The sequence below is a fragment of the Phyllobates terribilis genome, unplaced genomic scaffold, assembly GCF_046119375.1.
Source record: "Phyllobates terribilis strain yellow unplaced genomic scaffold, ASM4611937v1 Scaffold_9__5_contigs__length_417890890, whole genome shotgun sequence".
NCBI lineage: Eukaryota > Metazoa > Chordata > Amphibia > Anura > Dendrobatidae > Phyllobates > Phyllobates terribilis.
Genome location: NW_027362769.1, coordinates 137,461,354 through 137,469,203, shown reverse-complemented (window position 1 = coordinate 137,469,203; position 7,850 = coordinate 137,461,354).

Below are 7,850 nucleotides of genomic sequence, written 5' to 3'. Positions count from 1 at the left end.
CCGCCAGCGGGTGACGAGATTCCCTTACTCCTCACCGCTGTGAAAAAGCAGTGCTGAGGAATAAGTACCCTTAACGACCGCCGTTAAAAGGCGTATCAGTGGTCGTTAAGGGGTTAAAGAATCACTCCAGCATTTTTGTTTCTTTCAGCACTGGACTGGAGCTCCTAATCAAATTTCCTTCCCCCCGGTCTTATACTTACCAGCCGCCGTCTTCACCTGCTATCGGCGCTGCTTTGGTTGGCCTCCAGCAGTTTGTGACTTGCTGGATCGCTCCGGTGTTTGCTGGGCAATCTGGAGGTCACTTCTCTATGTAAGTCTATGAGAGTCAGAAAACGTTTTCATAGACTTACACTGAGAGCTTGTGACTGCTACCTCTGACTTTCGGACAGTCAGGAGCTGTGGTCACAAGATGGCGGCGCAGGACCGGAGCAGAACCCGGAAGAGCTGAAGACGGCGGCTGGTAAGTATTTTACCAGTAACAGGGAACTTAGATTAGTAGCACCACGCCAGTGCTGAAATAAAAACACTGGAGTGGAGCTTTAGTATTCTGGACTAATAATTGGGTTTTGCATTAATTTTTTTCCATTGCACAAAATAGATATGAGCTCCGATTGCCAAAGCCTGACTGATGACCATCTCTGACATATGTACTGTATCAGCTGTAGCAGTGTTCATTCTGGGACTGATTTGAGGCGATTCTTCTGTGTGTTTGTTGGGCATCTTTCAGTCTGCTGAATAGTTCTAACATCCCAAAACTAACAGGTCTTCTTGCTGCTGTTTTCTGTTGAATCCCTAACTAGTCTTGGGGATCCTAAAACTCCAGGAAGCTACAGTTGAGAAAGTAATTTACAAAAATCAGTGAAATATTTATTTAAAGAGGTTGTCCACTCCATTTACATTGATGACCTATCCTTAGGATAGGTCATCAATGTCTGATCGGCCGGGGTCCGACACCCAACACCTCCGCCGATCAGCTGCTATCGGTGGCGGCGGCCGTCAGCCGGAAGTACTTACTTGCGGAGCTACTCCATCTTCTGATAGTGGTCGCTGCTTGTTACTGCACGTCCAACGTTTAATCATATCAATAGGAGGTGGATGTGCAGTACCCAGCGGAAGCCACTATGAGTAGACGGCCAAGATCTGCAAGTAACTACTTCTGGCTGGTGGTCGCCAGGGGTGTCGGACCCCGGCTGATCATATATTGCTCTTACAAATGTCCGTGGTGCAACTATATAGATCACAGCTATTGCATTTGTAACCATGCCCCAAAAGCAGGAAGGATCACAATACCAACTCACAATACCAACTCACCACCGAAAAGTTGTGTGACAAAAACATTTGGACGCCTTGTCTATGATCATTTTACAGCAAGTTACACACCAGAAGAAATTTCGCGTACGACTTGCATTGAAGTCTATGGCAAGAGTGTCACATGCGACCGGCCAGAGAAAATCTAACACATTTGGAAACATTTGTGACTGTGTCGCAGTATTTCACAGGTTGTATTGTGACACCATAGTATTGAGTATGACCAATTTTGCAATGTGCTGCTGCGATTTGAATGTCGCGCGATAAACGTGTAGCCTGAAGCTGATTTTATCAGAGTTACTACACAGCTTAAAAATTCACATTCCCTCTCAGAGAAATCTTTCCCCTTATGATCAGCCAGAGCACTAATGAAGCTCTCAGGGAAAGCTGTCTCTGTTCCTTGGCTTCACTGCTTGCTATGGCTAGCTCATAGAAAAGACAAAAGCTGAAAAATTATTGATCGGCTTCTTGGTACAGAATTTAAGGTAGTACGAAAGAGAGAGCATAGAGAGCAGTCTGGATGGAGGAGCAGTCTATATGTAGGGGGCAGTCTATGTAAAAGGTGAGAGCATTCTGCGTGAGCAGTCTGGAAAAAGCAGCAGTCTATGTGTAGGGGGAGCAGTCTGCATGGAGAAGTGAACAGTCTGGATGCAGGAGCAGTCTATATGTAGGGGGCAGTCTATGTAAAGGAAGTCTTCATGGAGGAGTGAGCAGTCTGAATGGAGGAGTAGAGATGAGCGTTGTTCTACTCGAACTGTTCGCCAATCTCAAATTCGAGCTGTTTTGGGCGGTGTTCGAGCCGTTCGGCGAACACGAACAATTTGAGACAAATTCGGCTGTTCGAGGTTATGTTCGATAACTGTTCGTGCACCAAAATCATAACTGGATTTTTTCTCAGTAATGATGAAAATTAATGTTAATACGCAGTTTGAGTGTACAGCGGGGCGGGGGGAGGGGCAGGGGATGGATCTCTGCAGGAACAATGAAGATCTCCATTTTTTTTTCTCTTTCCCGCATTTGCAGTGGGGAGGTGCAATCTGTCAGCCTATCAGCAGCGCACACACGGAGCGAAGTGCTTTTTTTCACACAAGCAAGGGCATGTGTCATTGGCAGTGTATGTCACATGTCCTTGCCCTATAAGACCAAGCCATTTTCCCCGTCGCCACCATTTTCTCACTGCTGCAGCTGCGTGTTAGACGGCACCGCTGTTGCTGTGTGCGCTATACCTTGTTAATTTCAAGCCAATTTTCGCACAAATATACAGATAGCTTGGGAGTAGGGAATAGTTGTGATTGCAGTCCTTTTAAGGACTAGGTTACAGCATTTCCTACGACTTTTATCAGGGAGGTCTGTGCTCTTAAATAGATAGGTTGTGGGAGTAAAGACTAATTGTAATTGGAGTCCTTTTCAGGACTAGGTTACATGAGTTCATATCAGTTTTTGCCAAGCAGGTCTGTGCCAGTGCTGTGCAAGTTTTTTTCACAGCATTTGGCTGAATCTAGCAAAGCTAATCCTTTTTGGCCTATTGCAGAGTGTGTTAGTCAGTGGAGTAGCCTATCTGTGTTGCAAGATATACCACCTGTGTATAGAATACCAATTTTTTTACTGCACCTAGTGAAGTAAAATCTTTTGGGCATAGCATCATTCTATTAGTCCATCTATACTGACCTCCATCAGGTTGCAAACTGAATATAATTTTTTTCTGCATCTAGCTCTGAAAAAATATTTGGGCTTCTAGCAGTGTGTGGGACTTGGTCTATTAGTCCATCTATACTGACCTCCATCAGGTTGCAAATTAAAAATAATTTTTTTCTTCATTTAGCTCTGAAAAAATATTTGGGCTTCTAGCAGTGTGTGGGACTTGTTCTATTAGTCCTTCTATACTGACCTCCAGCAGGTTGCAAATTGAATATAATTTTTTTCTGCATCTAGCTCTGAAAAAATAGTTGGGCTTCTAGCGGTGTGTGGGACTTGGTCTATTAGTCCATCTATACTGACCTCCATCAGGTTGCAAATTAAAAATAATTTTTTTCTGCATCTAGCTCTGAAAAAATATTTGGGCTTCTAGCACTGTGTGGGACTTGGTCTATTAGTCCATCTATACTGACCTCCATCAGGTTGCAAATTAAAAATAATTTTTTTCTGCATCTAGCTCTGAAAAAATATTTGGGCTTCTAGCAGTGTGTGGGACTTGGTCTATTAGTCCATCTATACTGACCTCCATCAGGTTGCAAATTAAAAATAATTTTTTTCTGCATCTAGCTCTGAAAAAATATTTGGGCTTCTAGCAGTGTGTGGGACTTGGTCTATTAGTCCATCTATACTGACCTCCATCAGGTTGCAAATTAAAAATAATTTTTTTCTTCATTTAGCTCTGAAAAAATATTTGGGCTTCTAGCAGTGTGTGGGACTTGTTCTATTAGTCCTTCTATACTGACCTCCAGCAGGTTGCAAATTGAATATAATTTTTTTCTGCATCTAGCTCTGAAAAAATAGTTGGGCTTCTAGCGGTGTGTGGGACTTGGTCTATTAGTCCATCTATACTGACCTCCATCAGGTTGCAAATTAAAAATAATTTTTTTCTGCATCTAGCTCTGAAAAAATATTTGGGCTTCTAGCAGTGTGTGGGAGTTGGTCTATTAGTCCATCTATACTGACCTCCATCAGGTTGCAAATTAAAAATAATTTTTTTCTTCATTTAGCTCTGAAAAAATATTTGGGCTTCTAGCAGTGTGTGGGACTTGTTCTATTAGTCCTTCTATACTGACCTCCAGCAGGTTGCAAATTGAATATAATTTTTTTCTGCATCTAGCTCTGAAAAAATAGTTGGGCTTCTAGCGGTGTGTGGGACTTGGTCTATTAGTCCATCTATACTGACCTCCATCAGGTTGCAAATTAAAAATAATTTTTTTCTGCATCTAGCTCTGAAAAAATATTTGGGCTTCTAGCAGTGTGTGGGACTTGGTCTATTAGTCCATCTATACTGACCTCCATCAGGTTGAAAATTAAAAATAATTTTTATCTGCATCTACAGTACCTCTGAAAAAATATTTGGGCTTCTAGCAGTGTGTGGGACTATTTGTATTAGTCCATCTATACTGACCTCCATCAGGTTGCAAATTCAAAATAATTTTTTTCTGCATCTAACCCAGCCAATAGTTTTGGCCTAATACCACAGTTTGGCCACTCAGCTCTGCTCGGTTACCATCCATTGTTTTTTTGTGCAAACAACTCCAGAGTTGTGAATTAGTTAACCACCAAAATGAGTGGAAAAAGGCCTGCTGCTGGTGGAAAGGGGAATAGGCGTGTTGGGAAGGGGAAAAAAGGTTGTGTCCGTGGGGTAGGTGTTAAAGCAACAGTAACATCTGCAGAAGAAAGACCATCTTCCAGCCAAACTAAAATGTCTACTTCTTTTAGCGGACAATGTGATAAGATCCCTTTCTTACGGCCACGCCAATCGCTACAAATTCCAGATGAGGCACAAAAACAGCAGGTGCTTCAACGGATATCAAGTGCTCCTTTAAGTGGGCTCTCCTCCACATCAACTTCAACATCACAAATACTCCAGTCCTCAAAGGTGTCACCCAAATCGCACTTGCTTCTTCACAGCTCCCAAATCTCCAGCTGCCCGTCTGAGTATGAGGTAGAACAGATGGTTGAGTCTGCAGAGCTTTTTACTCATACTATAGCCTGGGAATCAGAGGTCGACTCCAGCGCTTCTGTGAATCCAGACGAGGAAATGATCTGCACTGATGCCCAGAATCTTTATGAGTCGGATCCAGGACCAGACGCAGAAGGTTCTGACCATAATGTAGACCCTCATTCCCAAACTGTAACTCCTGTTGGTGGAGACAATGAGGAAGACGATGATAAGACTCAAATACCTGATTGGAGCGACAACTTTAGTTTTTTGTCAGGGCAGGAACAGGTTGGCTCTGAGGACGACGGGTGTGATAACGCACAGGGTGATGATGATGAGGTCGGAGATCCCACTTACTGTCAACCCACAGTCAGCCAAGAGATGAGGTCAGCAGAGGAGGTGGAGGAAGATGCTAGTGACGACGAGGTCAGGTTGCGCCTTCCTGGACAGAGACGTAGTACTGGAAGCACGTCAACAACTGCATCCTCAAACACAACTCTGCCTCTCACCACAAGTCGTGGTGGCTCTTCAGGTCGCATGGGTGCTAAGCCTTGCATAGCCTGGGCATTTTTTCAGATCGATAAAGATGACCCAACTCGTGTTATCTGTAACATTTGTCAGCAAAAGCTAAGTAGAGGCCAAAAAATACATAGTTTGAGTACTTCATGCATGAACCGGCACATGGACATGAAGCATAAGTTGCAGTGGGAAGCTCAGTGTGCTACAATGTGGCCTAGCCGGCCGGGCCAATCACCGTCTGCCATATCTTGTGCATCCGCGGCCTCTTCATCCTCTGTGACTGGGGGGACAGCAGTCACACCTGTTTTGGGGCGCAGACCTGCCACCTCTTTACCCGCAACAGCCAGCGTGATTGGCAGGTCATCATTTTCTTTGGAGGTGGTAACACCAGCTGGTGTTGAGCGCTGTCCGACATCGATAGCACCACCTTTGGATCAAGGCAACCTAACATGTCCGCCTGCATCTTCCTCACAGACCGGCAGTTTGCCGGGGACACCCTTATCAACCCCGTCTAAGCACAATAGCCAGCCCTCGGTCCCTCAGATGTGGACAAGTAAAAGACCATTTCCTCCTAGCCATGAGAAAGCTAAGAGGTTGAATTTCACCATCTGCAAGCTCTTGGCTACAGAAATGCTGCCTTTCCGCCTGGTGGACACAGAGGATTTTCGAGACATTATGTCCGTCGCAGTGCCCCAGTACCAGATGCCCAGTCGGCACTACTTCTCAAAGAAAGGTGTGCCTGCGCTCCACCAGCATGTCGCACACAACATCACCGCTTCTTTGAGAAACTCTGTGTGTGACAGGGTGCATTTCACCACAGACACTTGGACGAGTAGGCATGGACAGGGGCGTTACATGTCGCTGACAGGGCACTGGGTAACTATGGTGACAGCAGGACAAGGGGCTGCTGTCCAAGTCTTGCCGTCCCCACGAGTTGTGCGTCAATCCTCTTTATGTCAAAGTTCCTCCACTGCTTCTGCCTCCTCAACCTCCTCTCGGTCTTCCACCTGCACCCAAAGCCTGTCTGGTCATGCCACAAGCTTTCTAACTGCGCAGAAGGGATCCTGCACACCTCCTTACTATGCTGGCAGTAGGGCTCAACGTCATCAGGCGGTTTTTATATTGAAATGTCTGGGAAATGTGAGTCACACAGCTGAGGAGTTGTGGTCAGCTCTGGAGAACCAATTTCATGAATGGTTGTCTCCACTGGACCTGAAACCAGGGAAGGCCGTGTGCGACAATGCTGCAAACCTGGGTGCGGCCCTTCGCCGGGGCAATGTCACACACGTGCCTTGTATGGCTCACGTGTTGAACCTGGTTGTCCAGCAATTTTTAGCCCACTATCCCAGACTAGATGGCCTTCTGCAGAGGGCACGGTCGCTGTGTGCTCACTTCCGCCGTTCGCATCCCGCAGCTCAGCGACTTACATCTCTACAGAAGTCGTTGGGCCTGCCACTTCACCGGCTAAAATGCGATGTGCCTACCCGGTGGAATTCAACTCTGCACATGTTGCAGCGACTGTGGCAGCACCGACAAGCCCTGGTGCAATACGTTCTGACGTATAGCCTGGGCCAACGAGATTCAGAGGTGGGGCAAATCACGCTGGAGGAGTGGTCTCAGATCAGGGACCTATGCACCCTTCTGCACAGTTTTGAAATGGCGACGAAGATGTTTAGTGCTGACGATGCCATTATCAGCATGACTATTCCGGTGATTTACATGCTGGAGCACATGTTAAACAGAATTCGGAGTCAGGTGGTGGCACAAGAGGAGGTGGAGGAAGTAGAGGAGGAGGAGTTGTATGCGGAAGGGCTAACATCTGCAAGGTCCAGACGGTCGGCAGCACCAAGGCGGCAGGCATGTGAGGGTGGGGGAGATGGTTTTACCAGGGCGCATGGTAGCAGCCAAACTAGTGAGGAAGGTGCAGGAGCCCAGGAAGAAGTGGAGGACGAACTGATGGAAGACTCATCAGATGAGGGAGACCTTGATCACATTTCTGTTGTGCGAGGTTGGGGGCAGAGGACAGAGGAAGGAAGCATGATTGTTACCTCGCCACCAACACAACAGGGACTTGGTGCTCCTGGATGCGCAACACACATGAGTGCCTTCTTGCTGCACTACCTGCAACATGACCCTCGAATTGTGAGAATTAGAAATAATCCTGACTACTGGGTTGCCACACTGTTAGATCCCCGGTACAAAAGTAAATTTGCAGAAATTATTCCTGCCATAGAAAGGGATGCACGCATGCAGGAGTATCAGCAGAGACTGTTGCAGAATCTTACATGTGCTTTTCCACAAAATACCAGTGGTGCACGTAGTGAATCTCACAGTTCCAACTTGCCAACCGTGGGACCGTCAAGTGTTCAGCACTCAAACCGTA